At 41.4% G+C, this 27,985-nt stretch overlaps 2 long non-coding RNA genes across 9 annotated transcripts in view; one reads left to right on the top strand and one right to left on the bottom strand.

Annotated features, from left to right (window-relative positions):
• LOC139082439 (uncharacterized) overlaps window positions 1-3,534 on the bottom strand; it is a 45,935-nt gene extending 42,401 nt beyond the window's left edge. The window contains exon 1 of the long non-coding RNA XR_011538422.1: window positions 2,697-3,534. This is a non-coding gene — a long non-coding RNA (uncharacterized lncRNA). The remainder of the gene's footprint in view (window positions 1-2,696) is intronic.
• LOC139082438 (uncharacterized) lies at window positions 937-26,555 on the top strand. 8 transcript variants are annotated; one of them, XR_011538416.1, is made up of 8 exons: window positions 942-1,438; window positions 2,248-2,421; window positions 3,013-3,121; window positions 3,247-3,362; window positions 6,988-17,105; window positions 17,195-18,031; window positions 24,120-24,370; window positions 25,578-26,555. It is a non-coding gene; the product is annotated as an uncharacterized lncRNA (long non-coding RNA). The 8 variants fall into 8 exon arrangements; XR_011538417.1 differs by having other exon boundaries at window positions 943-1,438; window positions 6,988-9,532; window positions 16,705-17,105; window positions 17,195-24,370; XR_011538418.1 differs by having other exon boundaries at window positions 948-1,438; window positions 6,988-7,199; window positions 16,705-17,105; window positions 17,195-24,370.
• The last annotated feature ends 1,430 nt before the right edge of the window (window positions 26,556-27,985 follow it).

Here is a 27,985-nt window from a genome sequence, read left to right on the forward strand (position 1 = left end):
TTTAGCTGTTTCAAGAAAAGATTTTCAATCTATCCCCAGACCTCCCCAGAGGTTGTTGATAGTAATTTAAGTACTCAATTATTTGGTCTGATACGAGAACAATTGTTAGAGGTCACAGGCCTGGCCAGGGGTTCCCCATGTCGACCACTGAGACACTTCCTTCTGCTTTTGTGATTATTTTATTTTACTCTTTTAAACAAATAATAGAGTTACGTGATTCAAAATAGTAAATCTACTAAACAATTGTCTTCTACCCATCCCCATCCCCTAGTGCCTTCCTTAAAGACTATGACTCAACCAGTTTCCAGCTTTGCTTTCTGGATCCTTCCAAAGACTTTTTTTTTGCCCAAGCAGGCAAATATATGAAAATACACATTTTTTTTGTTTGTTTTATATTCTGCATTTATTTTTACCAGGAAATATTTCTCAGAGCCCCATGGTTGCTGCTACATTTTTGCTTCCATATGCTAACATTGATACCGAATGTAGCCACAATTTAAATGAACTAGTGTTTTATTAATAACATCTGCATTCATTTAAAAATGTTCTTATAAGTGTTTAAGAATACCTATACTACGTCATATGGTGCAGCAGCTAAAAAGAAATGATCTATGGGTATTAGCACCAAGAGATCTACTAAAAAGAAGTAAGTTTTAGAATAACTACACTTTGGTACCATTTATATAAAAACTGTCCCAAGAATACTCCAAATTCACCGAGTACCTACATAAAAGCATACAACACTCTCAGGAAAGTTACATGCCAAACCAAGAACAATGGGAAAGGGAACAAAACGGATGAGAGTCAGGGGTGGGTGGTCAAGGGGTCATTAGCAGAGCACACACTGCACTGGGACAGACCATTAGGCGGCACTTCTTGCTACGGCTGGCATCAACTCGAGTGGTCAGTGCCCATGTCGAACTGTGGTTTGGTGTTTTGAAATTACCCCTGCTCATTAGCTTTATCTTTACGGTTCAAATATTTTTAGCAAATGAACTCGTGTATTTCTTTTGAAATTAAAAATGTGTATATAAGAAAAGATTCACTGTGCAAGGCTTATATATTTCCCCCACAAAAAGAGCTTGGTGCATATGGCTGTGTAATCCACAAACTGTGACCCACTGATCCATAATCTATAATTTTCCAAATGCTAAAGGATGCTTCCTCAACACTTCCAGTTGGACTTGAAATGCATCAGGAACCCCACCTCCAGTGCGCGAATGGCTTCTCAGCACTTTGAGGTGGACTGACCCCGGTTGTTCAAGTCCCAAACCCAGTCTTCCTTCTCAGCCTGAGCCACCTGGATACTGAGAAATAGGGGAGGAGGATCTCGCCGGAGTGAATCCCGCCTAACAGGCTGCAAAGGCAAGCAACGCTTGTCAGAATTCATCTCTGATAACTTCCGGGGGTCAACGAATGTTTCAGAAAAGGCCAGATAGTAAGTATTTTTAGCTTTGTGGGCTAGATGGTCTCTATGGAAATCACCTAACTCTGCATTGTAGCACAGTATGGTGAATTGGTGTGGCTGTGTTCCAATAACACATTCTTTACAAAACAGGCCTGTGGCAGCCCATAGTTTACAAACCCCTGAGGCTGACAACTGGTGTTGCCAATACGTAGTCTCTCTAACTCATCGCTGGACTGAGGTATCAAAAACCCAGCGTCAGACACAGATTCTGGGTCCTAGATCAGACCTTATAGATTGGGAGATGTGTATCGAGTTAAAAACTCTAAAGAAATTCCACCCTAGCATTGCCCAGTGACCCCAAGGACAAATGACTCTCTGATGGTGTGTGATGTTCAGTTTCCTGTGCTCAAGGAAATTCAGGTACTCAGTGGGCACGAGTTCACACCAGACCCCCAACTGAGGGAGTGCACAGGAGCCAGATGGAGAAGGGAAGTTTCAATTTTGGTTCTCAAGTCTGTATTTCGCTCTCTCTGCACTGAAAGCTTGTCTCCTTAATTTAAGTAGAAGTATAGAGAACTGCAATGTAGAAGTCAGTCACAAATCCTACCTGGGTTAGGCAGACTTTCCCTGATAAGACCCTATCTATTGTAAAGCTCCCACATCACACAAGAAATCTATCTTTATCTTAAGTAATAAGCATTATGCCAGTCAATCTGTCCGTGGCAGGTTGACACATCATTAAACCAAGGCATGAGGATTAAAAAAAAAACGCCCCATCAAACCATCACAATTCCCATTTCTTTTATATGTAACAATAAAGGAAACTCTTAAAATTACAGGATGTCCTGCATTCAGCCTGACCAAGTGGAGTTATTTTAAGTTTTCTCCAAAGATGTCACAGCAAGTGGAGTGCCAATCTCAAAGATACTGAGTAGCTCAAGGAACAGAAGAGACAAAGTCAGAAAACACAACAGAAACAATCATTTTCAAGTCCTCCTAGAAATTGTTAAGAGGTGGGTTTTTTTTTGTACCCAATTAGAGATGAGGGGAAGTGGGGCAAGATCTAAAAGTTGTGATTAGCTTATTTTTTTCCCTCTTGCTCCCAATTAAAGAGGGGTTTCTCCTTTCACTAGAAATGCAGTTATTAAATCATGATGTCTTTCTTTAAAAAACCAATTTATAGCAGAGGTCTCCATACCACTGCCACTTCTGCAAGGTTGCTTATAATTGCTCCATGCAATGCTTTGACTAATTAAATCACACAAGAGATTGTTTCTTAGTAACACACCTGGTCCAGGCTTTGTTGCTGGCTTTCATTAAAGGGCTGTGTCTCATGCTGCCTTGTAGCATAAAAGGATATTAATCAGGTAAATGGCCATTAAAAGTCATATCAATGTTTGCTGTGCGGTGATTATTTTCCTTAAATCTTGAACAAAGGAGGTTTCTTTGAAATCTCAGGGTTGGCCTCCAACCGCAGGAGAGAATAGCCACACGGAAATGCTTTGTTTCTCAACCTCACTAAGAAGGAAAAAAAGGAGCAAAATGTAGGGTGTGGCGAAAGTAAGATTATATTCTCTTTGTTCCACTGGGCTATCTCGGTCAAGGAGGGACAAGTTGGACAAACTGAAATCAGTGTACAGCAAGTGGGGACGACAGGCAAGAAGCGCGCTCGCAAGGCCCCCCATTCCGGGAGAGGAAAGCTCCACTTTCCAGGTAATGCTGCTAATTAGGTTGCATTTCAGAGCTCTAGTTAGAAATAGAAATGCCCAGGGAATCAAATGTTACTTGCATATTAAACTGAAAAGGCAAAATGTTGCTAAACGTTTCCTTCTGTCCAGAAAGCGCCCTTCATCGTCTCGCTGATGAGATTCTGTATCTGCACACGGAACATCGTCACGCCGCCTCGATTTCCCAGTTCTCTGCCCCTCAGCCCTGGAGCAGCCCTTCTGAGTCGGTGTGTACGAATATAACCACGCCCACTTGCCTGCAAACATTCCATCAGGCGGGAAGGAGGGTGGCTGCATCCGGGTACGCTGGAAAAAACGGCTAGCTCATCCACCCTGGACCCTGCCACCTTTTCCTCTTTTCTGCCATAAGTCACTATTTGTTCCGGATTGAGCAAGTGGCCTGGCTGAGGCTGGGATAAAATGTTCTGCTTCAGAACCCAGGCCCTGGAATACAAATTCCGGGGTTGGAATCCCAGGTCTGCCACTTGGTGGCTGTGTGACTGTGAGCAAATTACTTAAACCCTCTGTGCCTTGGTTTTCTCATACAAAAAATGCACAATAGTAATAACCTCCCATAGTTGTTATGAGAATAAAATGAATATTTAATATACTATACATACGGTCTGAAATACGTATTGTCTAGTACATGTATGTGCATCATATGTATATGATGTCTGATACATAGTAAGTCCTCGGGATATATTAGCTATTACGCTCTAGATAGCTGCCAAAGGCTTACCCAGAATATGCTTTTATTCAGAACTGAGCGCCAAACTGAGGACTTGGCCACTCAATACTCTTCAGCAGGTCGCCCGTTGTGACTCTGTACCAAGAGACAGGGGTGTGAGCTTGAACTGCTTCTCGCTGAATCGACCGGGAAACTCAATCAAAGGACGGGATTCTCCCAGCAGAGAGGCTGGTGCCCAAGGGCACGTGCCCCAGGACTGGGCTGCCTCCGGGGCACCGAGCACAGACGAGGGCCGGGCGGCCGCGGAGCCGCGCGTGGCTCAGCTCCCGGAGCGCGGGCCACACGCCTGCGACAGCAGAGCCCGCCGGCCCTCTCCTCCCCTCCGCCGGCTGGCGGAGCTGCCAGTGACAGGAAGGCCAAGGCGAGGTGCTCAGCAAGAAAGGGAGCTGAGGGCTGTCCCCGCTGGGATGCCCAGGGGCGGATCCACCTTTGAACATGGCCCAGGTGGGAGGCCTGGACGCGTCTCCGCGGTTCTTCCCTCTCCCCTGGCACACCCGCCTTTCTCCCGCTGGCTCGAGCTCCCGCGTGCCTCCCCGGTGGTGACAGGATGGAGGACCGCACCTCTAACTCATAAGAGCCAGGGTCCCCCCTTCTCAGCGCTCGCACAGAACTTGCCCCTCATTGGCCAGGATCCAGTCACGTGCCCACCCCTGACCCAGCCACTCTGGGGCCAGGGGAGCTTGTACTCTGATTGGCCAGGTCAGGGTCACAGGGTATTTCTGGCGCTGTGAGCGGAGTCGGAACCGCCTGATGATGGCTGAGAATTGGGAGCTGGGGGGTGCTTACAGAACTGAGATGTTGCTACTAGAAGTAGCATGAGTGGGTGCTGGCGCAGTAAAATGGTGATGTTCCCTACAGTGGAGAGAGGACAAGGAGGCAGTGGAAGACTGGGATGGGGGCAGGAGAGCAAGCGGAAAGGTCATCTCTCGGCAGGCGTCTGTTGATGGTCTGCTGAACTGCCCCAAGAGGGCTGACTGAGCCGACGGGGACGCCTCTGAAAGGCCCTGCAGTGACTGCAGAAACTGGCCTACACCTCGAAGGCTGTGGTTCTCACATAGGAGCTTTTTAAACATCTCGGTGCTTGAACCCCACCTCCAGAGATTCTATTTTAATTGTTTGGGGTGGGGCGGTGGTGAGGCTAGGTATGGGTAGTGTTAAAAAGCCTCCCCAGGTGATTCTGTTGGACAGCCCTGTTTGAGAACCGCTCTCCTGCAGCATCTGCCTTCCATTGTTTGGTGAACCTGCCCACAAAAGGGGGAAAAAGTGTATCCAAGTCCCAAGAACCCTCATCCTAGCTAATCAAACCAATTTTGCCCACTCAAGGTTAGGAGAATTGAGCCCGGGGTGCTCGGGGAGGCTGGGGGCTTCTCTGTTGGATGATGAGAGAATAAGTATATTAAAGAGCGCCTTCCTTTATCTTCTGGCTGTTTTCCTTTTGCACTGCTTCCTCTAATATCTTTCTATCCTAATCTCAACAGCCATGCTGTCATCATATTAATTTACAACACAAATTGTCGAAAAGGCGGAACGTTTGAAAAATGTGCTCAGAGGGAGAATTTCTCCCACTCTTACTCTCCCTGAAGACCGGTTTCATTTCTGTTCCTTTTCTTTGGACCCATTGGATGTTTGTATGAGTTCTGTTTTTACAAATTACAAGAAAAGGATTGCCATTTAATAAGCTACGTTTCTGATGAGGAAGTGAAAATAACCAGCAAGCATATTAACTGTAAAGTACGTCCACTTGCTGGCTTTAAATGCCGAGGAAAGATACAACCACCGCTGGGTTTCTAATCTACTTCGATTTACTATACTGCTTGTGCCAACTAGCTTTCCTGTTTTTTAATCTGTGATTTTTTTTTTTGAACCATTTAACAGGCTCAAGAAAGGCTTAAATTCATGAAGAGTAGATCTATAATAGGTTTGTAAGCAGGAAGTTAAGATGTGTGTTTGGGGGTCATCCCCAGTGTGGGCATGTTATATTCACCCAGAATAGCCATCTCCTGAGGCCGAAAGGAGAACAGCACCATCGGGATACTCCCCGCCCAGGTCTGCTGATACCAACATGTTCATATTACTTGTTAAAATTGAGAGGACTCCCTCAGATGCCACTCTCTTCCCTGCTTTCACATACTCAAATTTGTTCTGTCATCATGAACGTTTTATTGTCTTTTGTTGTATTCTTTACATCCTCTCTTGTATTTGCAAACCACATCTATTTTACAGAACACTTTTGTATTTGTTATCCTGTTTTGATCCTCACAGCCACTCTGGAGTAATGAAGTATATTAAGGACACAAGTGCTGCTAATGATTCCATTGTTTCAGGTTATGTCTTAACTCATCAATGAGTGTACAATTCCATAGTGGATTTTTGAAACACTTTTGACATATGATCATGTGTTAATGGTCTTTTCTCATGGGTACATTTCTACATAAAACAAAAGCATAGATTTTTATCACCCAGTATTGTGTACTGGTCCTTGACCCCACCATCCCACCAAATAGGGATAAAGTTCAAAACCCACACAAGGGCCAAGAGAGAGGAGAAGTTGCATGGGAAGGGCTGAGGGGGGGACTATGGCAATCAGAGAGCACAGTCCGCTTGTCGCCATGAAAAAACAAGGGCCAAGTGCTGCCCAGGTCTTCCATTGTCTCACAAGAAACTGCTAATCCAGATCTTCGTGTAATCTCCCTGCTTTGGAATTATGATAATATCTTTTTTACTTTCTCTTTTTAACCCTGTAGACCATTTTTTCTGACTGGATTTAACCCTTGAGCGGTCATCTGTGGCTCCTGGTTAACCCTTATTTTTTCCTTTTTCATTAGCTCAGGATTGGCAATGACAACATAACTTACTCCAAACAACCTAATCACTATGCCCAGGAGTTCCGCACGGCCATGTCAAATGATCTTTCCTCGTCCCTGGAACCCCCTGCACCAAACAGTTTTGACTACTGTCTCCATCTTTTCCTGTTGTACTTCAAACACAATTCTGACACTGTACATATCCCTCTGAATGGCAATTACTGGTGTAGATGTTTCTCTCCTACTACACAGTGAGGTCCCTAAAAGCTAAAACTGTCTTTTTCATCTTTGTGTCCACAGTCTCTAGCTCACAATGGACACTCAATTGTTATTTAATGAACGTAGAAAGATTTGCACCACTGCTTCTAAAAGGAACAAATTGAGTGAATTAGAGAAGTGGAATAAACACTACTGTGAGGTTGCGAGGATGCACACGTGTGCACACACATCCCCCACCCCTCCCGGTACCATCATCACCTCACTCAAGTCCTGTGGTTGGCCCACCAGGGAAGGTAAGCCCAAGGCTCTTTTGAAACAACAGTAATAATGAATGTGATTCTGGGAATAGAGAGGTAGGCAATGAGCTGGAACTGGATGCCGTGCCAGCTGCTTAAACATTTAGGTTGGGCTCTTGACCTACATTTTCTCCTACTTCTTCTGGACTCCCATGATCAATCGTATCCTACTGGGTTGCCCTGGACCCCAGCCAGAGGGATGTGGACAAGGCTGCCTCTTCCTTGTTTCTATGTTGCTTCCCTCACCCCAACACCCTGTCATTTCTCATATCCTATTCATCCTTCACAGCAGCTCAAGACCCATCTTCTTCTGGAAAGTTCCCTGGCTGCCTTTGCCACCTCTTCCTCCTCCAAATTTTGGTAGTGCTTGTAATCTAGCCTTCCCCCTTTGCCACTTTATTAAGTTCAGTCTTTTCTGCTTTAATGCATAGTTGCGTTCTTAAGAAATTATTGTTGTGGGAAATTGCTATGTAAAAAACATTTGTTTTGATGGGGAAAATAGAAATTAGGGAATAGACAGCTTCAGAGTCACAGTAACAAGTTATATTTTCTGCACTAATTTTAAGAAAAATATGTACCTGTGTATAGCTATAAAATGTAGATATCACTGAACAAATCCAGTATTGGAATAAGTTTAATTTCTGCTCAAGCAAAGACTTGTGTCTTTTGTTTCCTTTTTTATTTTGGTGAGGAAGATTGGCCCTGAGCTAACATCTATAACACCTGTTGCCAATCTTCCTCCATTTTGGATGTGAGATGCCACCACAGCATGGCGTGATGAGCAATGTGTAGGTCAGTACTGGGACCTAAACCTGAGAACCCCAGGCCACCAAAGGGGAGAATGCAAACTTAACCACTATGCCAGCAGGCCAGCCCGGCCAGTGTCTTTTTATACATATACTTAACATCTTTTTCTCATTTATTCATTCATTCAGCAAATATTTACTGAGCTCCTACTGTGTGCCAGGCACTAATCTAGGTACAAGGGATACAACAGTAAACAAGCGACAAGATCCCTCAGGGCACTGAATTGACATTACGCTAGGACAAGTAAGCAAGTTTGAGCAGCAGTTAGTACCATGAGGAATAACAGGCTGGCGGGCTAGAGAATCCCTGGGCATGTGAGGGAGGGAACAGGCTTAGCCAGCCGCACAAAAGGCAACGTGCAAAGCCGCTCAAACAGTAAGCTTCCATCGCGTATGCAATAATGTTGTGTTTTTCTATTAAGTAGAGCTTGCTAGTTCCTAGACTCTGCTGGTCACTGAACTTTATTTTTAACATTTTAACTGGAGTATAACAATTACACAGGAAAGTGTGGAATCATAAGTGTATAGCTCAATGAATTTTCTCCAAGTGAATGCACCTCCATATCTACCCAGATCAAGAAACTGAACATCGCTACTCCCCATGCCCCAGAGGCCCCCCTTGTGCCCCTTTTCAGTGACTGACCCCCCTCCTGTTTTTAGTTTGGACTGATTTTTATATTGGTATGAATGGAATCATAAGGTATTACTTGGTAGTCCTTTATTGAGTATAGTGCAATTTATTTCTCCATTATACTGTTAAGGGGTAGTTGATTATTTCTAGTTTTTGACTATCAAAAATACTGTTATTATGAACATTCTCTTTCCAGACTTTTGGTGTATGCATGTATGTATCCTGTTTAATATATAGGGTTATATTATATAGATATAATATGTAAGCATACATATGTTCAACTGTAGTAGATACTGCCAAAGTAGTTGTACAACTGTGGATGATTTTTCACTCTCATAAAGATGTCTTTTGATCTACAAAAATTCTTAATTTTATATAATAAAATGTATCAATTTTTTTTTCTTTTTGAGGAAGATTAGCCCTGAGCTAACTACTGCCAATCCTCCTCTTTTTGCTGAGGAAGATTGGCACTGAGCTAACATCCATGCCCATCTTCCTTTAATTTATATGTGGGATGCCTGCCACGGCATGGCTTTTGCCAAGTGGTGCCATGTCCATCCGCACCTGGGATCAAAACCAGTGAACCCCGGGCCGCCAAGAAGCGGAACATGCAAACTTAACTACTGCACCACTGGGCTGGCCCCTCTCTTAATGTTTTATATGACCTTTAAAGAAGTCTTATCTACCCAAATCTCACAGAGAAGTAGAGTTATGGTTACCCAATGACAGCAGAGAGAAATATGTTTGGTACCCCAGTGATCCACTTGGATGCCTGTTGGTCTCTCTTGACTAATGTTACCTGTAAATACACAATTGCAGCAGCCATGGCTTGGAAGGGCATGGCAGCCAGAGCTTGGACTGCTCAGGAATAAGGATCTGGATCATACAACAAGGTAAGCCACTGAGCCCAGCAGAGATGCTAGCTAAGGTGAAGAGAGTCAAGGATGGCCTTAGAACAGGGAAATGGTGAGTACCAGTTACAGTCGGAGACCAGCTGAGAGTGGCTGGGGCTGAAGATTATACCACTGAACTTCTCCTTTTAGTTTTTCTTGGGAAAAGGGGCTCATGGGAATTCTGGAGGAGTTGTTCCTAGACATTACGTAAAGTGACTCTGAGTGGAACAAGGGTTGGACTGTAGTGGATGCTGTCATCTACTGGGCCTTGCAACAGCACCATAGACATTGAGCCTTGCATTATCAATCTACTCCCAGTTCTCTGAGCCTTTCCTTCCCTTCTTCCATTGTCTGGCACAGTGATTCTTCGCTATGGCCTTCCTGGCTTCCCTGACTTTTCTACTTCGTTTAATGTAGGCTGTTACTATTTCCAGGCCTGTGGAAGCCACTCTGTGTGTTTGCATCATCTTGTAGGGTCCTTGCCAGGATGTTAAACTCTCTGTATCTTGACAGAGTCTTCTCAAATCACTAAACTCTGTTTTGTTGACTCTTATGTTCCCTCCTAGATCCGGCATCCTCAGAATACAGCCCGTGCATATTTTCTGGCTCTTGCTGGTACATGTTGGCTAGATCCTGCATCTCCTTTCAGGTCTAGCTCCTTTCTTTCCTTATCAGGCCCAATATATCCCTGCCCAGGTCATCTTGGACTTGACCCTTGTTACTTATTGGCTTATTGGCCTGGAAGAAACTGGGGAGAGGGGTTGGCATGTGTCTTGCACGGGAAAATGCCCTCAATCTTCAAATCAAGGGAAAGCGGCAGTCCATTGAGGGAGGTGTGCCCCATTTCTAGAGGTTCAGAGATTCAGGGGAATCTTGAGATTCAAAGTTTCAGTCTGCTTTAATTCTCTTCTTTCCTGATCAGGGCCCAGGCATGACAGACATACTATCTTAGTCTGTTTGGACAGCTGTAACAAAACACCACAACTAGATAACTTATAAACGACAAACATTTATCTCTCACAACTCTGGAGGCTAGGAAGTCCAAAATCATAGTGCCAGCAATTCAGTGTGTGGTGGGAACCTGCTTCCTCTTAGAGGGCATCCTCAGGCTGTGTCCTCACATAGTAGAAGGGGGCTGGCAATCTCTGTGGGGCCTCTTTTATAAGAGCACTAATCCTAATCATGATGTCTCCACTGTCAGTCACGACCTGATCATCTCCTAAAGGTCCCACCTCAAGTACTTTCACCTTAGGGCTTAGGTTTCAACATAGGAATTTTCGAGGGACACGTTCAGACCATAGCACATGCCTAGGTTTAGAGTTTAACCTTTGAGCTCTATCACTCGTGAAGAAGTCCTGAGCTGTAGAAGATTCAGACCTCTTTATATGCTACCAAGGAGGCCCTATAGATTTCCTCCTTTACTTTTAATTTCCAATTTATCACTCTTAACCTTTTGTTATCTTTTTCCAAAGCATCAATGGAGCTTAGCAAGTTATCCAAGCCTGCTGTCCTTTTTGTTATCGTTACCACGTGTTTCTTAAACGCCTGCTATTGCACCAGCTTATGAATTCCCTTCTGCTCATGTGCTCTCCCATTTTACCACCAGTAAAAACTTTAATAATTGCACTGCTGCCTCATGTCAAGGGCTGTGTTCTGCTTACCGCCAAAGATGAGTCTTCGTTGCCACTCAGGCAGCAGACGATCCCCCTCCAAAATCCTGTCTTAGCATCTGCTTTCTCCAACCACCTCTAGTACCAACTGTTACAGCTTTGGTTCCCCAGAAAGTAGAATCTGCGTTGGAGACTAGTGTGCAGGAGGCTTATTAGGCAGGTTTTGGGATCAACTCGCATGGAAGGGATGTGTGAAGAGAGAGCAGGGCAGAGGGAGAAGTTAGACTGTGAGGCAGTCTCTATAAATGACTCAGCCAACTCTGTGTGGAACTCTGAAGCCAAGGATGCTCAAGTTGGAGTGAGGGAGCCAGCACTTAACACACTCACATCCCCCAGTCATTGGTAAGGCTGCCCAGAGAAGGGGGCGTTGCCTGGAGCAGGGAGACTCTTTACCTGAGGCAATTGTAAGATGTTGGAGTGCTGCCGGCAGAAAGCCCTCAGTCGTTGCCCACTTTAGAATGTAATGTAATTTACCGTGTGAACAGAGTAAAAGAGAGCAAGTTAACACTTCCATTTCTCCTCCAATCCAAATACTTCCATTTCTTTCTCTTCTCTTATTGCGTTGGACCTCTGGTGTAGTGATAAATACAATGATGATAGCCAACATTTTTCAGGGAGAAAACTTGTCACATTGTGTTCTTAAATACCATTTGTAGTGTAGATGTTTTTGTACATACCTTTATCAAGTATGAATTTCCCTTCTCTTCCTAGTTTTTAAAGAATTTTTCTTGGAAATAGATGTCGAATTTAACTAAATGCATTTTCTGTATCCATTGAAATAATCATATAATCTGTTGAGATTATTCCCCTTTATTCCATTCACATGGCAAATTATAGTGACTTTAACATGTTAAACCAAACTTAGATTCCTTTTTATACATCTGTTGATTTGATCTGCTAAAATTTTGGACTTAGATTTTTACATCTATGTTTTTGAGAGATTGGTCTGCAAATTACCCTTTTTGTAATGCTTCGTCAGATTTTGCTATCAAGACCGCACTGCCTTCATAAAATGAATTGCAAAGTATTCTCTCTGTTTGCATAAAACTGGTATTATTTATTCCTTAACTGTTTGGACTAACTCACTCGTAAACCCGTCTGAGGCCAGAGTTTCTTTGTGGGAAGATTTTTCCTGAGGATTCCTTTTCTTTACTAGAAACAGGACTATTCAGATTTTGTTCTTTCATTGTAAGTCAGTTTTGGTAAATTGTATTTTTATGAATTTATCCATTCATTAGATTCTCATCCTTTTAGAAGCCTCCTTCTGCTACTTGCTGCTTGGTTTGTTCTGCTCTTTGCCTTGAACTACTTTTGAATCAAAAATTGCTTAAAGTGGAAAAGTGACTAAGACTATTAGGCTCACTCCTCTGGACTTCCTTTCTCTCTAGGATCTTGACCTCTCAAAACTTCCTACCTTGGTATCTCTCCAATGCTTTCAAAAAGATATCTTTTTAAACTTTGTTCAATGTTTCTAGTTGTTCTTAGCAGAAGGGTTGGTCTACTCATCCCAGATAGGTGGAAATGGAAATACTTCTCATATTGTTATAACAAATATCTGACTCATAAATGCAAATTGCATTCTGTAATTAATCTGTCTCATATCCAAATAGTGTTAGGAGTATTTGCGCGGTAGGAAAACACCTGTGCATTATTACACTGCACTCTTTCTCCTCTACTGTATAGCAATGTTCTTAAAGACAGAGACAATGTATCTTTGAATAGAGAAGCAAATTTGCATCCAAGCACTGAAAGCTTATTCATGCAATTTGAAACTCACTAAAATAATCATGCTAAGCATATTCAAGGTTCTCAATTAATATAGTCTATTACTATCACTATTATTTTAAGTGCATTATTGTATTTTTATAAGACAAACTTCAGCAAAACAACGAAGAAAATTGTCACAGTAATATAATTAGCAGAGAATGGCTCAGTTATTTACCAAATTCAGTAAACTTAGTTTAACGACAAAGCAATCATCACGTAAAACTAAATGCTTGACTCTCTTTTACCTAAAAAATCTTAGACTATGATCATCACCACGCATCTTAATCGCCTTATTAAAATCATGAATGATCTAGTTTTAGACCAGACACATACATAAAACAGTGTGACACAATCATAAAATACATGTGCTAGCAAAGGAAAGTTTATGTAGCTAAAGCAAAAAGATAAAAGATTATCTAATAAATACAAAATTCAACCAAATTGTCCACCTTTTCTGCTTAAATGTTTTAGAGAAAGGTAAATTTTGAAGGATGTAAGCTCTTCCCATTTGTCTGAATATAAGCCAGCTTCTTAGATGGGTTTCCTGAGTTTCTGTTTTGTTTTGGGAATTTACAGTGTCACGTAATTTCAAGGAGATAGTCTTAGGCAAAACGGGCCATGATATTAAGAGATAAGTGAAGTCATCTGGACCAAGCTCTTTAGGAACAACCATACTTTGAGGAATTAAGATAGATTCTGGCTGTAGGTGGAAATGATAGTGGTAGGAAAACTTTAACTGCTAGTTAGCCTGGTTACACTCTGCTCTGAAATGCCTTTTGTTAACCTGATCTCTCTATTTAGAACTCCATTACCCTGTGTTTAAAACAAAGGCGCCCATTCAAAGCAGGCTGTAATTGCAATCTTACAGCAAAACAGCATTTACCAAAAACATGCCTTTCACAATGTGGTACAATTTATCACCCCCACGGTGCGTGACACACAATTACATTTGTCACTGCTTTAATTGGATATTACGTGTCAGTAATGACTCACCATCTCCAGAAGTTAGGAAAGATGAATTTCTTACTACCACACTTCAGAATTTGTTCCAAAAATAAAACTAAAAAATCATTTATTTCTCAGTAAGGGTAGAAGCTACGTTTGGGAGAAACACTAATCTCATCTCTGTTTTAGAAAAATAACGATGTATTTCATTTATTGACAGCAAGATGATTGCCTACAGTGTTTCTCATTACCCCTAGATCACAAATGAGTAAATCATTGTCAGACAAACCAAGGTTAAAACTGAGTGTGTACATTTTAACAAGGTGCAGCAAATAAATAAATAAATAACTCCATCACTAGGAGAGAATTGTTAATGCAGAGAATTTTTCAGATTCTGTGATCTGATAAACTCTGCAACCCAGTCATCACTGAAATTAAATTAGGTTTCAGAAAATGAATATTTCATTTTTAAGATTCTGTTGCTTGGAGACCTGAGAAGAGAAGGCTGGTTTAGCCCAAGACAGGAGGGACATTACGAAGGCCAGCATTTTCTACTCCTGGAGACTGCCAGAAAATGCCTGGGAAAAATTACACAAGGGAGGTGAAACAATGATGATGGTACAAATGGATTCATTATAAATGCCACAATGCATGTCATTTCTTCCAAGCTAAGGGAGTCTCTCTCCACCCTTCACCCTTATTAGTAAGATTTAAATTGGGCAAAATAGCACGATACCATAGACCCAGTCTACCTTTTAACAGACACAGTTTTTAAAAAGCAAAACAAATGTAGCCTCAGTGGCAAAGCAAAGGATGCTGTTCTTACCAAGGCAGTCCAACAAGTAATGGAGATACATAAGCGCATCTCTACATGTTGGGTACCTCTACACTCATCTGGCTACATTTTAATCAGCATCATAAACACTGAATACACTTTCCTTCCATCACCGTTGAAGCTAGAGCATTTTTAAGAGATCTTCCACTTTTTGGGTAGGGTAGAAGGTTAATTGTTTCCCAGATTGTATAATAACAGAACCTCCTGAGCTTTACCTGGGCATATAATTATCCATCTAAAGATTACTCTTCCCAGTCTTCCTGGTGGGCAGGTATGGCCAGGTGAATATATTTTGAGGAATGAGAAGCAAGCAGAAGCCATGTGTGTAATTTGCAGATCATGCATTTTTGTAAGGAGGCTCTTACCCTCTACTCCTTCTTTTCCCGTCCTGTGGGCTGTCGTGGGAAGGTAATGGACTGAGTCAGGTTTAGCCATGTGGAGCTATCCTTAGGGCATGGCAGATCAGCAAGGTAGAAGTAACCTAGATGCTTGGACGATCTTCTGGAATAAAGGGACTTAACCAACCCGCACGTCCTGTCCAATTCTGGACTGTAACACAAGAGACAGATAAATGTCTGTCTCGTAAATCTGTATTCGGGGGTCTGTTTTTTACAGTAATGTAGCCTACACTCTAATGAACACATTAGATTTGGGTAGACACGGTCTTAAAAGATAGTTTTTCCTCCTATCATGTGTCCAACTTCATCACCATTCTACCCTACTCTTGGTTCTCATCTTCCTTTCTCAGTTCTTTATAGTAGATACAAATTAGGGTGACAGCCTAGCTCTGCAAGGCCTTATTAGAGCCACCTCTTTCTTTTTGGTTGCTGCTAGCCCCTACCTAATCCCCATCCAGAATTCTAACGTGTGTTCCAAATGTGAAATGCATCTCTAGCTGTGACCCTATCTCCATGACCACAGTGCCCAAGAAAAAGGCATGTGACACAAGCTGGTAGAGTCGGAGTTCTTTCCTGGGATCTTCCTGGAGAATGGGCACTTTCTCTCTTGTGAAACAGAAATTTGCTGACTTGTGAAGCCCTTTTGCAATTATAAAGAATGAGGTCAATGTGCAGAAAGGAAGAAGAGAAACCACAGTGCTTGTCTCCAATTATCCCAAGCAAGGAGCCTAAACTTCGCAGGCCGTATGAGCCAAAAAAAAAAGTTATTTTGGCCTGGGTTAGTTTGAACTGGGTTCTTCCATTAGCAAGTAAGAGATCCCTATTTAATGCTCTTTGCAAATTAACTTCATTTTTGCAACACTGTCCTTGTATGCTCAAAATGGCCCTTTGGGCTTTTTTCCCTAGAAGCGTCAAGAATCAAACAGTAAAAGATTTTTAAGAAAACTCAATGCCACACAATATCTGGTTATAGATCCGTATCCTATATTTAATCAAATTTCACTCTTCTTCCAAGTTAAACATGAGTTATTGGAATCCATGAATGCTGTCCTAGTTTTGTGACTGCCATGCTGCACCAACTGGTTAGTTCAAAGCAGCGGCAAGATCAAAAGAAAAAAGTATTTTTCTGTTATAATTTCTACTCAGCACACAACAGGGAGGTTAATCATCTTGGGAAAGAAAAAAAAATAGAATGCTAAACCTAAAAGCATATACAACACCGTAAGAATGGCTGCTCTTTTCTGTACATCTGAATGATAGAAAATGAAAAGGTTGATAAGCTATCTGTTCATAAAGTGAGGGCCATCTTACAGGCCAAGTTTGATTAAAGAATCAATCCCAGTGATCTAACTACATCATTTTAAAAAGAAATTGAAGGAGGAAGAGGCAGCCACTTCTAATTTTAGAATGGGGCACTCTGGGAATCCTGCAGAGGTGGATGTGACTGGCCGCGTTAATGGTGAGTGGGTTGTTTCCATATTGCCACTACGGTGATCTGATCATGTAAGATAAGGAACTGTGTTTGAATAACTGATGAACAGTAATTCTTCCCGACAGACGGAGGCTTAATTTTAACCAAATAAAACTACTTGCTGAAGAGGATGCAGGAGTCGTTTCTGAGGTGTGAGAGTGCACGGACAATGCACATTTAAGGAGGAATTCCTTTCGTGTTCTTGACACCAGAACTGCTCCCAAGAATCAAAGTGGAGAATAATTCCTATGACGACTAGGGGCTGACAAGGGCCACCACGTCAAAATTCTCCTCTCTCCAGCTGCCACTCATCCCTGATTGACAGAATAGACAATCCCTGTTGGTAGGGCGTCAAAGATGAACTTATTTTAAATCTAATAACCAGTAGGAATGTGTTCTAGCCTTTCCTGTGATTGCTGGGCTCATGCTAATATCCTTTGTCCAGCAAGGACTAAGAGAAGCCTGTAAGGAAGAAAAGGAGTGGCAGGTGAGTTACGTTTTTCATTTTTATTATAATTCTTAATTATATATTAATTATATATATTCTTAATTATACATATATTCTTCATTGTTCAGAGCATCACTATTTTTCTGTGGATTGTATCTCTGTGAATGTCTGCCAATTTATAAGACTGGGTTGATAAATAAGTTACTTTCTTCTCCATTCGAGTGACAAGTAGTTATTGTACAAATGAATCTACAGAAGTGTTAGACAGGATAGAAGGTTGAAAGAGAGCACCAGACATCGTTTTCCAAGAAGTTAACAATCCATTTGAGGGGAAGGCAGTACTCGGTAAGAAGCAACATGAAAACTTAAAAGACAGCAGCCTACTTGAAGGTACCTCTGTGTAAGTGGAACAGACTGATATTTCTTAAATTTCAGTCACATGCATGCTAACCGGATGTGGTTTATCTTTCGCCATTTTCACATACCAATGGAATTATTATTATTTACTCAATATTTTTATGTACATAAAACCACTTATTTTTTCCTTAAACAACCCCATAGTCAAAGGAAACTTTAGATCACTACCATACATGGAAACATCGTTTTCTATAGGTTAGCAAGTATAAAAGGAAATACACTAAAAATAAAACAATGTTCAAAAATTTCAGCTAGATATTTTTGCCCGTGGAAAGCTGGAACTGCAATGTACCTGTATAATCTTGAATCGTTTTTCTTTCACACAAAGTCATCCTGGCACCACCAGTAATGTGTGCCCTCTAATTAGCGAGCCACTAGTTGGGAAATAACAGCGGAAAGGAGTCAGAGGACTGAGTGATCTACGGGCCAGAGGATCTGCTGAGGCTCCGCGGAGAAGGCAGCATTTGAAGGCACCTTGGAATGCCAGTCAGGATGGTCTAACTGTTGGGCCCGGGGCCAGAAATGATTCGGGCATTTATGGAGAAGAGGTGAGACACCGGAGTAGAATAAGTGATGCTAAGCTTGTTTTCTTAATTAGCCATCATATATGACCTTGGACTTCAATAAGGGAAGACAATTAATATTTACTAATCTCTTACTATGTACCAAGCACTAAGCTAAACACTTTCGTATATGTTTCCTTTTTTGATCCTAATAACTTAGGGAAATAGCTATTATCCTCATTTCATAGATGAGGAAACAAAGGCACGGAACTAACTCAAGGTTACCTAGCTTTGACAGGGGTGGAACTGGGAATTCCAAGGCAGTTCCTTCTGAATCCAAAGCCAGTGTTTTCTACTTCACACTATGTTTCCAGTGAAGTCATGACCCAGAAACCTTGGATCATCTTGGGAAAAATCTCATAAAAGGACTCTGCAGTGGGCGCTAGGAATGCAGAGAAGATGAAGGGAGCTTCTCCTTTGCTAAGACCCTGAGCCACAGAGGCTAACAAGCACCCAGGTAGAGGTACAGGTGCTCCAGCACTTCCTTCTCTTCTGGAATGTTGTAGTTTGTCCTTCAGTAATGAAAACAAGAGTTTCCAGTTAGGCCTCCCAGCTCTGAAACTGGAAAATATCAGCTGTTCATATCAGCGGCACCAGTGACCAAAAGTTGACCTTGCTGAGTTAATCAGTAGAGAAACTAATCAGTTGGAAAAATGCAAATTTGTTTTCTGCACGAAGTTGGAAACTCATTACCCTGAACCACTCCTCAAATTAAGTTCAGAGCAGTGCCTCAAAATCTGGGTCAGCTAAGGAGGAGAGAGAGGCTGGAAGAAGCAGGCTTGAGAGCGGAGGCACTCTGAATCCTGTCATTTAAGGCGTTTGTATTAATTTCTCCTGAGGCTCCTTAACTGTGTCTACAGAACAGAAAATGGCCAACTCAGTTTGGATTAGACTGTTTTTTCTAGATGTCATGTATGTATATGGATGAACATTAACTTGTATCGCATTTTGGTTTAGAGTTTGAACGCTGCACCTGCTCCTCTGGCCCAACTGTCAAACCTTAAGCTACTTCATCTTTCTAAATAAACAGTGGATTGCTCTAGCAATATGGTACCTGGGTCATAAGACTTCAGAGGTGAACACGTGGACTAACCTCATCTGTTGCTACCTACAACCTCTGGGTCGCTAAATCTAAGAAACCATAATTGTGGGTTTTTTCAAAATGCCAATTATGGTTTAAAACCAGTGGCGGTCACTCAGTAGCCCAGTGGGACAAATCAATCATGGTGCTTCACTTCTTTTCCTTACCCTCCCCCAAATGATCAAGCAACTTCAGGAAAATTGACACTGTCCCTCTGCAACTTTGCTAACTTCTCTTCCAGTGTGCTTTGGAAAACCCTGTGGGATGGATTCCCATGCAAGTCAACCTTGAACACACCTGCCAGAAAGTGCTACAAATAGAGAGGGCAATTAACAAAATGCTCAGTATGTGCAGTAAGAGCTTCTCTAATTCAGCCCTTCTGTCTTGTGACTAAATAATCACCAAGAGGGTAGAATTGTCGAGAAGTTAAAAATAAAATGCCTTAGGATTCAAAATAAAAATTATTCTGACCAACACATCCATTTCTTTAAGCACCTACTATGTTCCTGGCATGGGGCCAAATTGCTGGAGTTCAATGGTTAATTGGACACAAGACCTCAATTGTGATCTAGCAGGCGAGGCAGATAAATTACCACCAAACAGGGAGATGAGTGCAATTATGGAAGTATCTACATGGTGCAAGAGTAGGGGAATTTTTTCTTTCTCACTCAAAAGTCTTAAAATTAACAATAACTTAGGCAAGACTCTTTAACCTGGAGAGAAGATGATGGCGGAGGCTGTGGATGTCAACTGCTGTCTTCAGATGACGAGTTGCCATGGAGAAAGTAGATTAGTATCTCTCTGAGTTGCTCAAGAAAACATATCTGGTTAAATATTTATGACACATTTTAATTTGACATCAGAAAGAACTTTCTCCTAAGTAGGGTGTTCCCATAAGAGGCTGGCTTCAGTGAGATCACTGAACTATCCTATTTCTGTGCTACGAGTGGCCAGTCATACATTTTTTTCACCTTCCTGGGCATATTTCCTTGTCTTTGCTGCCAGTTCACTTCTCTGGCAATGTCCTTTATCTTTATAGCCTGCAAAGACACAGGCTTACTAAGGCACATAGTACCACACGACCCCACCCCACCCTAGCCTAGAAAATTGGTCCTGGATGAGACAGGTAACTCGAGGCCAGGCAATCGTCAGCTGGCTAGCAACTAGTTGAGCTCTTTTTCCTGAGAACTTGAACTAAGAGTCACAGAGACTGTCGTCGTTTGGTCCTGGATGTGTCCAATTTGTAGATTTGTGACTTGTGGCATAGCTGGTCTGTATGTACACAGACAGCCAGCTCAGAGAGAAGCTACCAAGAAAAGAGGTATGACAGACCATGTGGCTGCTGCGGGAGAAAGACAAGACCGACCAAGTATCTCTTGAAACTGAGAGTAGGGTTTCAGTTTGTACTGGCTTCTAATTTCCAGTTCCTATGGGGCTGCCTGTGACTCTTAGATGCCTGTCAAATCCTTAAAATTAGCCTCCCTTCCTTGAGCTAGCTTCAGTATGTTTCTGTTCTGTACAACCAATGATCCCTACTAGAACATTAACAAATATAAACAAGCTTATATTTCTCTATCAGGAATTCAGCCGCATCTATACACACCCCTGCCTGCAACCCAGAACAAAATTATACTTTAATCAAATGTTTGATTCCTAGACTTTGTTGTTATAATCATCATTTTATTATCTTCTTTTTCTTTTTTTCTTACACATAGATAATAGTTTGAGAGGACCCAAGAATGCTGAGAGAAAAATCACGTCCCCCAGAATTTTGGAATTACTTTTCCATTACTGCTAGCATTTTCATGTTATAGACGAGGCATTCACTCCCAGACTGATTCTCCTTCCTTAATGGTCACCACATTCTTTCGTTATTCTGAAACTGTGTATGTTTTCCTCTGCATGTCCCAACAACTCAGACATAGCACTAGAATATGTCTACGTGTGTCACTTTTCCAAGTCCCTGCCTAGCATTTAGTGGGCACTTTTGATCCAAAGACTCAAGAATTTCTTCATCTGAGGGAATTTTATCCATTCGTTCTATTATCACTTTTTTTTTCACTTCTTCCCCATCTTGTTTTCTCTTTCTGTAATGACCATTAGACATCCCATCTCTTAGATTTATCCTGTGATTCTTCTCTTTTATCCATAATTTTAATTTTTGTCCTTTGGTTTTGCACTTTCAAAGAGTGTCTTGTGCAACTTTTTCAGTTTATTATTTCACTGTTCAGCTATTTAGTGTCTGTATTCTATTTTTAATTTTGGTAAACATTTATTTTTCATGAATTCTTTCTTGTCCACCCATTACTTCTTTTCTTTTTAAGCACATGATTAGGTTATTATGCAATCATAGTAAGATTAATAGTTTAGAACTTCTCTTGGACTCCGGTTTCCTTCACTACATTGGTTTCAGCAGAGAACAAGGGTGATGCCGATAGTCCAGTCCATGAAAGCCCTTTTGACTTCTATAGCAATAGAATATGATGAGAAAAAAATAAAAGATATGGTTAGAGACGAAAACAAGATTCACATCTCCTAGGCAGAAATGGGAGACACATGCAAAGCACTGAATGAGGTCATGTCGAAAGACTACAGCAGTGGCTAAGACCTTGGCTCCCACGGAGTCTATGAGCCTAAGTGTAACCCATGCAAAGTGGCAGACCAGAGCAAGGCAGCAGGAGATGCCAGAGGGAGCGGAGCATAGATTCAAGTTGAAAGGAAGAAATAAACAAACAAGTCCTGTCAACCTAGAATGTTACATTTGGCTAAATTTTCATTCAAATAGGAAGCCAAAATAAATACATTTTCAGTCCTACAAAGACTTAAAGACTTTGACAAGAGATGTTCTTTCTAAAACAGTTATTAGCAGACATACTATATTGGGGCTTTAAGGCTTCAAATATATAGACAGAGCTTCACATGCCCAAAACTGTATGCCTGTTCATGACTTTAGTGAGTATGATGTCCAGCCAGTTATATATGCATATATATTATATAAAGTTATATGCATATATATATACATGTATGCATATATACATACATACGTGTATATAGACATATGTATGTTTATGTATGTACCTGTATATACAGATCTTGTTTGACTTACAAGGGGCTTATGCCCCGATAATACCATAAGCTGAAAATGCATTTAATACACCTTACCTACCAGCCATCATAGCTTAGCCTAGCCTACTTTAAATGTGCTCAGAACACTTACATTAGCCTACAGTTGGGCAAAATCATCTAATCATCTAAGGCCTATTTTATAGTAAAGTGTTGAGTATCTCTTATATTTTATTAAACATTGTACTGAAAGTAACAACAGAATGACTGGGTCCAGAATTGTTGTAAGTGTATTGGTTGTTTACTCCTGTGGTCGTGTGGCTGACTGGGAGCCGTGCTCGCTGCCACTGCCCAGCATCATGAGAGAGTATCTTACTGCATATCACACTGTAGCCCAGAATAACATCTAAATTCATAATTCAAAGTACGGTTTCTTCTGAATACCTATCACTTTCTTACTACCATAAAGTCAAAAAATTTTAAGTCAAGGCATCGTTGAGAACTATCTGTATATGTATCCAATTGTGTTGTTTGTATAAGAAATGGGAGATCTGAAGAAAATATGCAAAATGCTCACATTGGTTGTATCTATCCAGATGATGGTGTCAAGTATGAAACTGTCTATTTTTCTATATGCTTGAAATATTCCATATTTAGTGTGTTTTTTTAATAATTTCAAAAGAGAAAGTCAATGACTTGCCTTCACATGAGCATAGACTCCAGGCCTCTGAGAATGTCAGTGGCTGTTCTCTCACAAGCTCGTCAGGTCATTGGTGTTGAAACTGTTCCTTATGCTCATCATAGTAACGCTGCCTACTGTGGACTATTTAAAAAAACAAAGACAATTTTACCATCAGTCATGGGTCTTTGAAACATATTTTCCCTCTGTTTGAATTTAGCTTTACTTGAGGTGGCTTTTTAGTTCAGGGGAGGGACTGGGTTTGGCAGGAGGGCTGTCGCAGGAGAATGGTAAGAGAAAAGCAGGTGCTGTCTGCCCTGGTGAAGGGGGACCATCTTTAACAGTCTCCTTCCTTGGATTCATAAATGGATTTCTGCCTCATCTTGCAGTAAATCTGAGACCAAAAGAATTCATAGGCCCTCCTAATGCACGTAATGCAGCATGACTGATGAAATGTGGCAGGCACAACCCAATATCTAGTTTTCTGAAAACCACACTGAAATGAACCATCCTGGCCAGAAAGTTAAAACAATACCCAGACTTGAACAACCACCCAAGTTATTTTCCCTGATTCAGTTGTATTCTCAGGCACTTTGCAATTTGGATTACAAAGCACTCTCTGTGTATTTTCTGATGGCGGGTGACAGCTACTATTTATTCCCAGAAACTCAAATTAATGGTTTTGTTAAATCGACTTTCACCACTGCACACATAAGTCATCCCCGGGGGATCTGTCTAAAGGTCTAAGCCAGTTTCATGTACTGCAAAATGAGTGCTCTTAAGCAAACAGCGAGAAAATTGGTTACCTGAATCTTGAAAGTCAATTGAGGCGCTGCCTGCAAGGACATAGGAGGGTCAGAAGAAATAGGTATAAAATAAGAACCAACTTCATTGGCCCTTCTCTAGTAAACAATCATGTCAGTAAAATGGACCGGCAACTCCAAGACAGTGGGAAAGGCTGGAATTTAGAAGATGTTGGTTCCAGTTTAGTCCTTTTCCTCTGTCTTTCTTGGCCTCAATTGTCCCATCTGTAACACTTGGTTCCAGCTTCCTGCTTAGTGATTCCACGTATGAGGATGACATGAAATTACAGGTGTGAAGATACTTTGTAGATGGTAACACGCCATATATGTATAAGGTATGAGGTTACCTTCTAGATAGTTAGTAGAATGTTTCATTTTTCAAGCCAGTGGCTTGGACTCAGTAAAGAGAGCAGCCTGAACCACATCTAACTTCTCAGTATCTGGCAGGTCCCATAAAAGGAGTGGAACCATCCTCAGTTGAACACCTTCTGAAGCTTTTGAGAGAAAATAGATGCAAGATCACATTGCAAAGTTAAAGAAACGAGATAAATGTCAAGTGTGGTTATTTTTGATGAGCATTCTGACTGCCTTTCTAAACAAGCGACTTCCTGTAATATGTTGGTGAAAGAGGCAAGGGAACACCAGTTCTGAGCAGCAAAGCCCCAGGAAACAACCAGAGGTCTCATCCTGTGGGTCAGGTTTGTATCAGTTATTTGGATATTTCAAGTAGAAGTCATGATTTTTTTTTCTTGCTTTGATGATATCTGAGTCACCTGGAAAACTGCCGCTGTTCTTGGTGTAGTTTTCCGTTGGGCATTCTGAAATGTAACGGTCAGTCCATGCAGGAACTGCATGCTCACGATCTGGGGACCCTGAAGAGAACATGTAAAGGAAGCTATAGAAATTAGGTAATGGCAAATGTGTTATTCAGGGAGAAAGTGATATGCTTTCTTTGGCTATAGAAATTCCCCAAATACTGGCCTGTCGAAAATGGCTAAAATCAATATCGTCTACTCAAACATCATAGGAGAGAACACAAGTGGGTTATATCAAAACCATAGGCCTAATTTAAGAGCCTGAAAACTAAGAAAGAAAAGTCGAATTTGACAAGGGTTTGATTCAGATTCAAATAAAGCCCTTGTCAGAGCAGTGTAGCAGCAGGAGTACAAGGTTAGGAGCCACTGGCCAGGGGACAGGCACTTAGCTCCCACATTTGCTTCTTCTCCTGTAGAATGGAGATAATACTGCAACCCCTTTCTTAGATGAACAAGGCTGTAGATGGGAAAGTGATTTCAAAAACACAGAACCCTATGGAAATGCAAGTTATCCTGATTACACCAACATACAATTGAAGGAGTTGTTTCTTTTTTTCTACTCTGTGCAGGCCATCAAGGTAATGAGATTGTCACCTGCAAAGGCAAAATTGAACACTCTCCCCTCCCCCCAACAACGTGGTGGCAGGGTCTTCAACTAGGTCCTCAATCAGGTGTCCACAGACCCTGGGGAGGTCTGTGGATTCACTTCAGGAGGGTCTCTGTTTCCCCTAAGGTTTTATCATACACGTGTGTTTGTTCATATGTATATGTAGAAAATACGTGTTTGTGTACAGGTGCAAGCACGCGTGTGCGTGCGCACGCAGAGTACATACATTTCATCAGATTATCAATGGGATCCATGACCTAACCTCTTCCTCTTCATAAGAGGCATTAGCACTTTTCAGTTAGTTATACACAACCTACAGAATCTGTATCTCATTGTAATTGTTCCCATTTTCAATGGAAGGAAGACCTGCAAAGTATCTAACTGAACAGTATTATCTCAGATAACATATCCCGTGAGGGCATTTATTCCTTAGAAGGTTGCCATTTCTTCATGTTTCTATTCTGTTCACTCTTCCTCTGGCAGGCAGTGAAATGTTGATGTTTCCATTAAGCTGGGGAGGTGACTCTGAAGACCAAGGTCCAAAGACAGCAACCAGGAGACTTCACTGTTTTGATAAATCCTGAGCCATTCTTTGATGGAAAACAATCATGGTATGTTCAGTAGGAAAAGTAGCACCCTACAGATTTGAAAGCTATTGCAGCCTTACTGCAGACCGGCCAGTGGACAACTCCTTTCTCTCCACTGACTTATGACCTAGTTGGTTGAGAATTTCCTAATAAAACTCAGAACATAGCAATCCTCCCAGTGACGGCAATGAGCCCTCCCTCATGCTGCTGCTGGATCGATGGCAACCATGTCTAATTTTAGCAGAGGACTCTACTCCTATCACAGACAAGTGCAAACCAAATCTGATGAAGTACTCCATTTGCTTCATGAATTCTCAGTTCAAGTTGAACGAAGTTCATATACTCCCAGCGTCACATAAATGATACCTGTTTCCTTTAGTTCTTAAATTCTAGGATTGCCCTGCTTGCTGCAAGGAAGTACATGCTTCTTTCTGGAGCCACTTGGTAAGAAACACATTTTTTTAACCAGGGCTGATTTCCATGGAAGCAGCTAAGCCCAAAGCCATAGGCCCAGAGCTTGGAATTTAACGATATTGAAGATCTATCCAACAGCAGAGCAGTACTTCTTGTGCTTGATCACAATAATCAAAATGGACCTTGCCAAGGCTTCTTAAGGTGGAAAGGGCTGGATAAAATGTCATTATCTGGTTCTTTTTTCTTTTTGGGAGGAGGGGAGATTACATACAAAACCCTCAACTTCTCCTAAGCAATATGTAAATGCCCTCGAAAGTTTACCCTTTAGTGCAGTGGAATATTTTAATAATTTTACAGTGTTTTATGCATTCAGTATTATTTATGGTAGGTATGCTTCATTTTTTACAAAAAGAATTAAGCTTTAAAAAAAAAAAAACTTCCCCAGATCTCTTCTTGTCACTACCTCATGAGCAGAATTACTTTGAAAAAGAAATAGGAGGGGGCCAGCCCCGGTGGCCTAGTGGTTAAGTTTGGCGTGCTCCACTTTGGCAGCTGTAGCTCAGTTCCTGGGCGTGAAACCACACCACTCATCTGTCAGTGGCCATGCTGTGGCGGCGGCTCACATACATAAAAGAGGAAGATTGGCAGTGGATGTTAGCTTAGGGTGAATCTTCCTCAGCAAAAAAAGAGAAAGAAATAGGAAGGTGGTGATTAATAATTTGTCTGCATTAAAGCTTAATAAAATCAACTTCCCATCAAGTGTCTCTAAACAGATGACTAATACAACATTTTTTAAAAAAAATAAGTTCCCTAGAAACAGAATTTGTACATATACAAGGCAGTCAATAAAGAGGAAACAAAATAAAAATGTGTTTAATCATTTATTTCTTAAGTTCCATCATGTGTATTGGTGTTTGGCATGTAAATAGGGTGGTTTGTTGTGGAAATACAACAAACGTGGATTGAATTCATGGCCAAAAAAGTACACAAATGGTCATTTTCACGTTTTAATGTTTAATCATAGTGTTCTTTTCTTTAAAGACAAATATATATGTTTGTGTGTACATGTACATAAATACATGCATACATATTGACTTATGTATTCACAGACACACAGATACAGATATTTTCATCTCGAGTCTCTTTTTGTTTTCATTTAAAACCAAAAGCGTTTGGTTAACATCTCAAGTTTAAGTATCAGATTTTTACAGCCAGAATGCAAACAACAAGAGGGTTAAAAAGCAGTTGCTTCTTGCATGCATTTGCCTCAAAAGCATCTTATCTAGAGCTGACCTCATTGGCCAAAACTGTCTTCTCTTGTTCATTGTACTTGATTCGGTGTGTCACCTGTCTCTTGTTTGTCTATAGATTAGCACAAAAATGTCATTGCAAACTACGTGAATAGGGCACAGCGTCAGCACCTGCCACTTTTAAAACTCTTAAGAAGATTCCCTTGTTTATTTTGTAGGCACCCAGGGGGGCACTTAAATAACTGCATTGAGACAAACAATGCTGGTGATGATTAAGGAGGCTTTTCACATGAAAATTCACTTCAGAAAAATGTTTTGCAGATGTACTGAAGAAAACTGTATCACTAAGAACCACTCAAAATACTTTGGTGGACCAAAACACCTTTATATTTCTTCTGGCAGCCTGCCAAGTTCACTGCCGGCTTGAAAAGAATTCTATAGCTGGAGGCTAGAGCAGAAACTGCAATGATTTAAAAGAGAATTGGCTACAGTAAGAACGATAATGCCCTATATCGTTAAAATGCAACTGGCATCTTAGCCTCCCTACAGCTCTTTGAAAATGTGCTTACTCTTCAACTATTTACAAGGAAAAATGCAGAGACAATTGAAATCACGGGAAATAAAAATTATTTTAAAGGAC

Source organism: Equus przewalskii, chromosome 3 (genome assembly GCF_037783145.1).
Source record: "Equus przewalskii isolate Varuska chromosome 3, EquPr2, whole genome shotgun sequence".
Classification (NCBI taxonomy): domain Eukaryota; kingdom Metazoa; phylum Chordata; class Mammalia; order Perissodactyla; family Equidae; genus Equus; species Equus przewalskii.